The sequence below is a fragment of the Lineus longissimus genome, chromosome 12, assembly GCF_910592395.1.
Source record: "Lineus longissimus chromosome 12, tnLinLong1.2, whole genome shotgun sequence".
Classification (NCBI taxonomy): Eukaryota; Metazoa; Nemertea; class Pilidiophora; order Heteronemertea; family Lineidae; genus Lineus; species Lineus longissimus.
Genome location: NC_088319.1, coordinates 10,216,512 through 10,225,918, shown reverse-complemented (window position 1 = coordinate 10,225,918; position 9,407 = coordinate 10,216,512). Strand labels below are relative to the sequence as shown.

The window sequence follows — 9,407 nt, the reverse complement described above, 5'->3', positions numbered from 1 at the left end:
ACCACTACGCACGAGAACACGATGACTGCACTACGCTGCATTGATAGTTTGCAATAAATTCACGTAAAAACACACCAGAACATCTCGGGTTTTATATACAAAGATCATATTTTGTTATTTATTTATAAAACAAGCCATTTTATGAAAGAAGGTGGCACTTACTAGGCCTGGATAAGACTTTGGAGTTTGAAGTGGTGGTGACGCAGTGTTGAAAACACCTGAATCTCAGGATGCCGATATCCAAGATGGCGGAATTCACTGTGCGAGTTTGCGAATCGGGAAGACCCCCAATCAACCTCGGTGACGGGTGACGTTACTAGCTGTCGTTTAAACACATGAAAATACACTTTTATTATTATAATTAAAACATATTTTTATGTGCCTTTATCAACAAATTGCTCAAAGGCACCTTACAATCTAAGAAACAATGTGCTCAAAGTACTAAAACACAGTAATAAAACAATGAAACCATTTAGAACCACATGATTAAAAACGGATTTAAAAATAGGCTTATTTAAAAAGATAGGTTTTCAATGCCTATCTGCGTACATTCGTCTTCATTTCCTACAATGGCCCCGAAAAAAGAGAATTGGGAAAGAATGCGTAATTTGCAAGGCTTTAGCCAACCAAATCTCGGTAAAAAACGCTTCTTTCACTGCCATAAGTGACCCTGTTGACGAGGAGAAATCTAAATAACGTCATGGAATTCGGCGGCTTCCGGGAGCGGGAAAAAAATTCGAGCGCTGGAATTAGATTTATTAATCGTCAATAACTTTCAGAGGTAAAGTGTGCAAATGGAACAAAAGAAGAACAAACACGTTGAAGCAAAAAGCCGCTCATTGCTTTAACGTCACCCTGATAGTCATTTCCAGCGTATGTCTGGATTTTTGTTACGTGATTTGAGCGACCTGCTTTACTGGGAAATCCTGGGCTTCGTCTGACCTACCTGGCTTCCTGAGCGTGTCAAAAGCATGTATTTTCTATGTACAGATGTGCTCAGCGAAGTAAGATAAACATCCTGACTACAAGTGAATATACTTTAGACGTTCAGTATCAAGCCATGGTTTTTGCTTTGTTCAGACTCTTGAAACTTTTCATAGCAATTGTGCTATTCCCAATTATTGCTGCAAAGTTCAATAGACATCCTGCCCAAGGTGAGCGAGAAGTGTTACATTTCCGTACGTCCAGAGAGCAGCATGTCATACGCTTCAACATGTTGAAATAATTGAAAGCAAAGATGTCATTTGAACCAAGATTTGAATTGACCGATATCGATTGTACAATACTCACAGTGACTTTCGATCAATACGATTATCACTGCCTATTTTCTTTAAACTCTGCATCGACCACATTGATGAATGATGATACCAGTATATACAGGCTGTAGGTAATAGTGTTGGTTTGCTGTAGTGCAGCGAAATTCGATAGATAGCCTGTCGACCGTTGGGGAGGTGTTGGATTGCTGAAGTGCAGCAAAGTTCGATAGATAGCCTGCTACCACTGGGGACGTGTTGGATTTCTGTAGTGTAGTGCAATTCGATAGATAGCCTGTCTACCACTGGGGACGTGTTGGATTGCTGTAGTGCAGCGCAATTCGATGATAGCCTGTCTACCACTGGGGACGTCTTGGATTGCTGTAGTGCAGCCGAGTTCGATAGATAACCTGTCTACCGCTGGGGATGTTTTGGATTGCTGTAGTGTAGCGCAATTCGATAGATAGCCTGTCTACCACTGGGGACGTGTTCGATTTCTGTAGTGCAGCGCAATTCGATAGATAACCTGTCTACCGCTGGCGATGTGTTGGATTGCTGTAGTGTAGCGAAGTTCGATGGATAGCATGTCTACAACAAGAGAAACATGTTGGATTGCTGTAGTTTAGCGAAGCTAGATAGATAGCCTGTCCACCACAAGAGAGACATGTTGGATTGCTGTAGTGCAGCGAGACTTTACATTTCGAATGACATGGTCATATCAGTTTGAGTTGTTTGTCGTCACTGTCAGGTGCAGCCATCCGAACTGAGAAAATGGAACTAGGCACTTGCCTCAAATGAAAACTATCTTGCTATAATACCCTTCCGTCAATCGCTTTTGAATTTTCTAGTACTTTACCGTCGAATAGCCGCGAATAGAATTGTTTCAAACGGGCGACGAAGGTGGATTTTGAAGTTTTCCTTTTTTGTGCAATTTGTTGATGGAAACTACTTATGTAGAATAGGAGGTGACTGGGCAGCCGACAGCTTGAACAAGACACTAACTTTCGGAGCGGGGTTTTGAGGCCATTTCTTTAGGGGGTCGGGGAGCTGCCGCCGAAAATTGTACGACGGACGTACAAAGAAATTCCGCGCTGTGTTACCATTACCAAAACGTGAAAGAATTCGCCGTTGGGTTTTAAATCATTCTCATTTTAAAGAACCTAATCCTGAACTGGGGATTTTTGATATAGGGGGAAATGTAAGGCATCCATCAAGGTAATCTACATCCATTGATTCCATTGTTGATTAAAAAAAAACACCTCAATCTGGTAGTTCCTATTTCATCAACTATAAAATAAGTTTAAAACGTTTGAAATTCGCTTGAGCACGAACCAAACAGCCAGTGGAAATGAAACAGCTTTTAAGAGGAATCTGGTCATCCTGTTCAAAAGATCGATGTCGCTATGACATGCCCACAACTTGCAGTGTCTAAGAGAAACGGATATTTGGCCAGTCCCATCTCAGGCCTGGCGAAAAAGAGGGTCATTTCCCGTACCGAGAGGGTCAAAATGGCTAAGAATTGCTATTTTGATAGACTAGTTTAAATATATAATTTCACATTTGGTACAATAGGAACTACCAGAGTAGTAAAAATAACTAGAAACTTTTAGTTATTTTACACTCTAACTATTTTACTTTACTAATTATTTTTCGGAGTGCATTATTTTGACCATTGAGCCTTCATCTGAAAACTCTGACTTAAATCACATCCCCAAAGAAACGCAATTAATACTGTCTCGCCTACTGATACCGCTTCCAGAGCCCAGTGAGCATTTTTTCATGGGAAAGTAATAAAAGTGACGACAATCCGTATTGTATTTTCATAAGCGTGCTAATAACTTTGATTCTCTTACCAAGCCTATGTAGGATTCCGCTGACATTCCGTTATTAAACAAGCGTATGAATAAGATGCTATTGCTAAGCCTATTTAGGATTCTGTTACCAAGCATATACGATTCCGAAACCAGCTTTATGTAGGATACCTATTCCACTTATATATAGGATCCCGCTAACAATCATAATTTTATTAGGATTCCTTGGCCTTTATTAGGTTTAACAAATCCTATATGAGATTATGATGAAGAATAAGCTCAGAATTTGCACATGATTATCACTTGTAGTGGGGAAAATGTTTTGAAATGATATGTACTAGAACGATATGTAGTTTAAACAAATGTAGAACGCAGACCAACTTATGTGCATACTTTGTAAACATACTAGTTGTAGATACAATGTGACAAAAAACGTTCTGTTCGGAAATGTATGTTTATTGATCATATCATTAGTTATTCTCATTGATAGTTTTGTTCCATTGTTCGTAAACAATTGTCTGAATTTTCCAAACGAAATCATGCATTATATAAATACCTTTTTAATTGGTTTCAGGCAGCCTCATCCCAAGCCATTGCGCCTCCGCCCATTCCTGTCGCGAGGTTGAATTGTAGCTTCATTTTCGGTTGAGCAGAGCGATCGACCACCCAAATATCACGAGATCTCGCAGGGAGGCGCTAAGTTTTACCATGTAGGCTGGGTTTCAGATGGCGTGATCGATTACTTCTTCTTTTTCTTCGTTCTCTCTTAGATGGTTAGTCCCTTCTAGCGATGTACGCCGTCGTCTGCCTTATCCGGTCCTGGTCATCGTACAACTGGTCCTTGATGGAGGTTCCCGATGGCCAGATCTCCTCCCTTACGGCTGCTAGGTCAGGGCACTTGGACAGGATGTTGCTGACAGTCATCGGTTCGGAATTGCAGGGGCACAGGTCACTCTCTCCGATTCCAAACTCGTGGAACAGATGGTCTTATAGTCTGCAATGGCCGATCGATTACTAAGCGCAAGTGAGCACGAGTAAGCGCCACAGCGTTCTTTTTGGTACTGACGCCTCATCTCGCGCCAGGCCGTAGTGAGCGACCCTCGGAGTAGACCAATGCTTCGTCCCCAAAAAGGACGAAGTGCGAGGTGCCATTGCGAAAATGATTGACGAAGCAATGACCTGATTGGTTGGCTAGCATTGTGACGTCAAAGTATTTTTACACCGAGGGGTTTTCCGGTTTTTCATCATGGCTTTGGCTTAAATGCGTTTAGGCTGGAATTCCTGGCTTTTTTCGAGGTAGCACATAGCCTCGATGTACAGCGTAGCAGACCGAGGCTATATAATGAGCTACCCTCAGAGTGCTTTACGTGTCATCCCGAGATCAAATGGTCGCCGGATAAGATTTTGAGAAAAGTTGACAGACGATCCTACAAATGCCGGCATTACGATGTACACAAGTTTTTTTCATTGCATCAGACTGCAGTTCTTTGGCAAACATAGAATATATAGGTATGGAAGTAATTGATATAATCATGTAAAAAAAATGGTCAATAAGGTCAGTGATTACTTTACGCTCACCCGGTATTTTGTCTGGTCATTCTTTTTTATTGCTACTTTGCCTTACTGTTACTCGGGCTTGGCGCGAGAGCGTTCGGGCTTAATTCATATAGGCAGGCACTTCCAGGCGCGAGATCCGGTGCTTAGCCTACCCACAAGCATGGCGCTAGATATCGAACACGCCAACAGATTTGTATACTGGAACAGTAACAGAGTGGTTGCAGGCAAGTGTCAACAGGCAACCACCCTGCTTATACTACTCAGTTCAGTCAAAGCAACATCTACCAACTTCGACCTTGCGTCTTGACTTCACTCCACAACACATTTTTTTCCATTTGCAAATCGCCTGTCCTCTTTACCACTTCTTCCACCATGTGTAATGCTCTCTCCTATATACCTTCATTTATTACCTTCTTCCTGGATTGGAGGCCCTTCGTTGTCGGATATTTGACCAATAATTCTGATACCAACGCGAGGCAGCTTCTGAGGCAATCGGGGGCTGTGTCCAGAGTTTTACCGGTTATGAACAAAATTCCAAATGATCTGCTTCGAAATTGCATTCGCTCAAAAACTATTTCTGATAATCGATTATACTGTGGCCAAAGGCCAGCTCGGTCTTTATGTGGAGACAAGTATGACGGGCCTATTTGATCTTCCGCTCCTGCCCCGTGGAATTGTCTTCTCATCTTCTCATAGGTTAACTTAATCGTCGGAACATTGACATTTCAAGTAAATCCATTCCCTGAGGGTCCCAGCTAGAAGTGACAAGATGGAGGCATCGAAATTACAATTTTATTACCGATGTCATTTTCCTCAACAAACTAAAGCGATTGCTCTCTTGATAGCCGATACGAGGAGTCTACTGGCGTGCAGTGTAATATGTACATTATATGAACCATGCATTGCTTATGAATATGGCCCCAGTGTTCGGCATTGCCTTGGCTTCGTCAGAGGATGCAACGACGCACGCAAGACGGAGATATTAAAAAGGTATACTGCGTTTTTTGGAAGAGGCATGTATTCATCCACGACCGGAAGTCACATAGAGGTTATTAAAATATCAAGTTGCCGTGGTAAATCCATGGCTGGGATGGATCAAAGTGTAATTTATTCTCAATATGTGGTTGATTCTAAATTCACAGAGTCAGGCCATCACAGAAATATGCTTTATGACAATATATTTAAGAAAATGTGGACTCACTGGACTGCTTAGAACTCGTATTTTGATAGGGCCATATCAATGCGCGAGGATGGCACGCCAAAGCGGAATACATGCAAGACTTGAAAATATAATGGAACATTTTGAAATATATTGAGTTGTGCACGTCTGATAATATCATTTGAACGGTCTGAGAAAAGGCAACGAAACTTTTTTAATACCCTCTTCAAAAGACCCTTTTCAATGTTTTCATTCACCCAGATTTGTCGCTACATCGCGGCTCTCTGCCCTGTTGACACAAGCAATGTATTTTCAGTGGGACAAACGTGTACGCAATAAAAGCCCAGACCTGCAACGACCTTTTTCGGGTGGGACAAGGAATCAGCGGCGAATATGATCTATTTGTTGGAGGACAGACCGAGGTCCCAATCTCTATTTATTGTTTATTCTTCAATGGTAGTTTTTACGCACACTATTTAACTTTGCCACATGAAAATTATTCACAGTGCGACCGGAATATCGCGAGTTGTACGCAGAAGATCGTGTACGAAAAGGTTAAGTTAAGTCTAAAGGTATAATATTTGTTTTCGTATAGTCTCACCTAAAGTCTCGATAGGTTATAACTGTCAGTGTGGTTAATAGGTTGGTTGCCTGGTAGAAAAACGCAGCAACGTGTGCATCGCCGTACCATTCGTTAAGCAAAACTGACAAGTAATAATTCAACAATAGAGCCTTCTGGTTGGCTCATTTCTACAATGTGCATAGCGGGGATGGAGAATCGCTAGATTACCCATAATCGGGGCCTTTTCTTTCTCGATTTTCACAGAGTTTCCTCATCGAAACTTACAGTTTTCCTTATTTTGCAAAAAAGAGTAACCCACGTGAAAGATGGATTCCGGCAGCTGAGTGCGGTGGCATTCTACCGATGGTGGCAGGTGAAACAAAATTAGACCTCCGAGGAACTGGGTTAGCTATTCACCCGGTAGGTATTTTCCGGGCGTATGGGCTTAGTAAGTAATTCGCTAATAAATGAGGGCTAATCTAAGCATAATCGTAAAGTGCTATATATACATATATGCTAATCTCAACCATAAAAGTCCAACGATCGGAAATAAGTAATTGACAGTACGAAATCAGTAGCATCGGGAATAAGGAATATGAAATATCTATCTTCAATGATTTTCAGAAAACAAGGTGGACATGTTCTTCCGGCAAGAAAAGCTACATTCAGCGCACAAGGGAGGTGGTCGTCGTGAAATGTTGGGGTCGCCCTCAGGCCCAATGTTATCCTCTAACAGCAAAGGGCGAAACTTTTGCACGTATATCCTTTATCTTAGTATAGTATAGTATTTCAAATTCAGCATTAGGCCTTACAATCCATTTTTGTGCAAAGGCAGAATGCAAGGATCATACAAATTATTTCTGCAAATCGGCAATAGTTGAAAACCAAAGCCGGAGGACCCATCGAAATTGACAGCTTAGGCGACAGAAGTTCAAAAACTTAACAATTTCCCAAGAGAGGTCTCTCGCCTATAAATTGATTTTCTAATGTTACCAAGGTATATTTGTAAAAACGTGTTCACATTGTGAAATCAGCCTTGTACAGTCCTACCAGAAAGTAAATGTCCACAGGTTTCTTTAAATGTCACAGAGGTAGAATAAGATAATTGAATACGGTTTTCTGCAGAGAATGGTATATCTAGTTGGTCATGTATCTGTTGTATTTGGACTCAGCGAATCCTGTATCTTCATTATGTATCAGGCAATTTAAAAAATATCCAAAAAGTGACTTTTTTATTTTATTTTCGTTCTTTTTCACAATGTATGGGTGAACTATGATGCAACAAAGGCTTTTTGCTTTCATTACTAGAAAATTCCAGCCGAATTCTTTCATTTTGAAGATTAGTTTAAGCTCGCTACAGGTTGTTGTTTTTTCAGACAGCTGGTGACCTTTGAGAACACCCCTCATAGTCAGCAATGCAGTCAGTTTGAGTCTTTATGGCCAACTCAGCTCATACATGAAGGATTAAGGGGGTATTTATCAAAGGATATGGAAGAGATTAAAAAGGTAATATAAAAATCCTCAGCAAAAATGTGCATTTGTCATGACTATCGTACACACTGTATGGAATTGCAAGTGCCAAAAAATTATGATCATAAAGCACAGTTCATGGGCTTATTTGAATTTTTGAAAAACGCACATGAAATAAGAAAAGTGATTTTAGGACCTTTTTAAAATGTTTGTTGCATAATGAAGGGATGGAATTAGGTGCATCCAAATACTGCAGATATATGACCAACTAAATATAAATGTACCATACTCTGCTGAAAACTGCCTTCAAATATCTTATTTTATCTCTGTGACATTTTAAAAAAACGGTGGACATTTACTTTCTGGAAGTTTCTGGATTTAACCTGCTCTTGGTAGGGACATCGTCATGTGGCAACCGAACTTCTTCTGAAATGTAAACCATTGCTGAATTTTATATCCATTTCCTAGTGATAGAAAACTTATAGACATTTTTAGTGAAACTCCTTCCCATATTCCCTTTGAAAATGGAAATATTGCCGAGTTGATTAATTAAGAGATTTTGTAATGCTGCATTATGATGCAGTGATGAGTGTTCCGTAAGCTTCGAAATTCACTAAAACTTTGACTTGAACAAAACACGGGTGTTTCATTAATATAGTGTGGGAATCCCTTATACGCAAGGTTTAGCATTACAAAATGCCTTCTTAGTGCAGAATGCTCCACATAGTACGGCGACCTGTGCAAGGTTGCCGTATCTAGTGTATGAGCAATGAAAGCAATCAGGGGCCATGTTTACGAATGTATCGCAACATTTTCGTTGCTACCTGTTTGCGATGGTTTTGCGGACACGCTAATTTTGCGATGCGTGGTACTTACGAAGACCTCGCAAAGTCCTCGCAAAAATATTGCAACTTGGCCAGCACGCAAAGTTTGCGAGCGCTCGCAAAGTTCCATGTCATTTGAATCGACGCTTATTATGTGCGGTCCTTCGTGCGGATACAGTCTGAAAAGACTGTCGATTACGGGGTGTTTATAGGACGTATAATGGACGTAATATTGAGGCCTACGTAATCGTTGAATTGGCATATGGTTATGTATTCGTGTATACATTAGACCTTCACATTGGTGATCAAACATTTCCACTCCATTTCCAATCCTATCATCATGGAACAAGCCGGGAAAAAAGTAAATGGTGGTCGCAAGAGGAAAAGGTGATTTTGGTGGAAGGCGTCGAAACAAATATTCGAGTCATTAACAGCAAATTTTCAGATAGTCTTACACGGGTCAAAATATTCAAGTAATTGCCGTATTACATCTATAGTATTATGCAACTGTTGAACCACCCAGTTGAACCACCACCATGTTCACCTCAAATGAATATTTAATTGTGATTGTATATTAATTAAATTGTTGACTGAATGATGGCTAGGCCCATAAAATGGGACACCCTATATGTTCCCGTTTTATAAGCCAGTCAGCGTCAGCCTACTAGTCATCTAAATGAACTAATAAATGGAGATTATTGCTAAATAGACGCATTGGTTGACTTTTATGAATGCTATGCATATTATTGTATTATTGAAAATAATTACTGT

At 40.5% G+C, this 9,407-nt stretch overlaps 1 long non-coding RNA gene across 1 annotated transcript; it reads left to right on the top strand.

Moving 5' to 3' along the window:
• Positions 1–6,298: 6,298 nt before the first annotated feature.
• Positions 6,299–7,306, top strand: LOC135496613 (uncharacterized). The gene is made up of 3 exons (XR_010448696.1): positions 6,299–6,352; positions 6,652–6,762; positions 6,967–7,306. It is a non-coding gene; the product is annotated as an uncharacterized LOC135496613 (long non-coding RNA).
• The last annotated feature ends 2,101 nt before the right edge of the window (positions 7,307–9,407 follow it).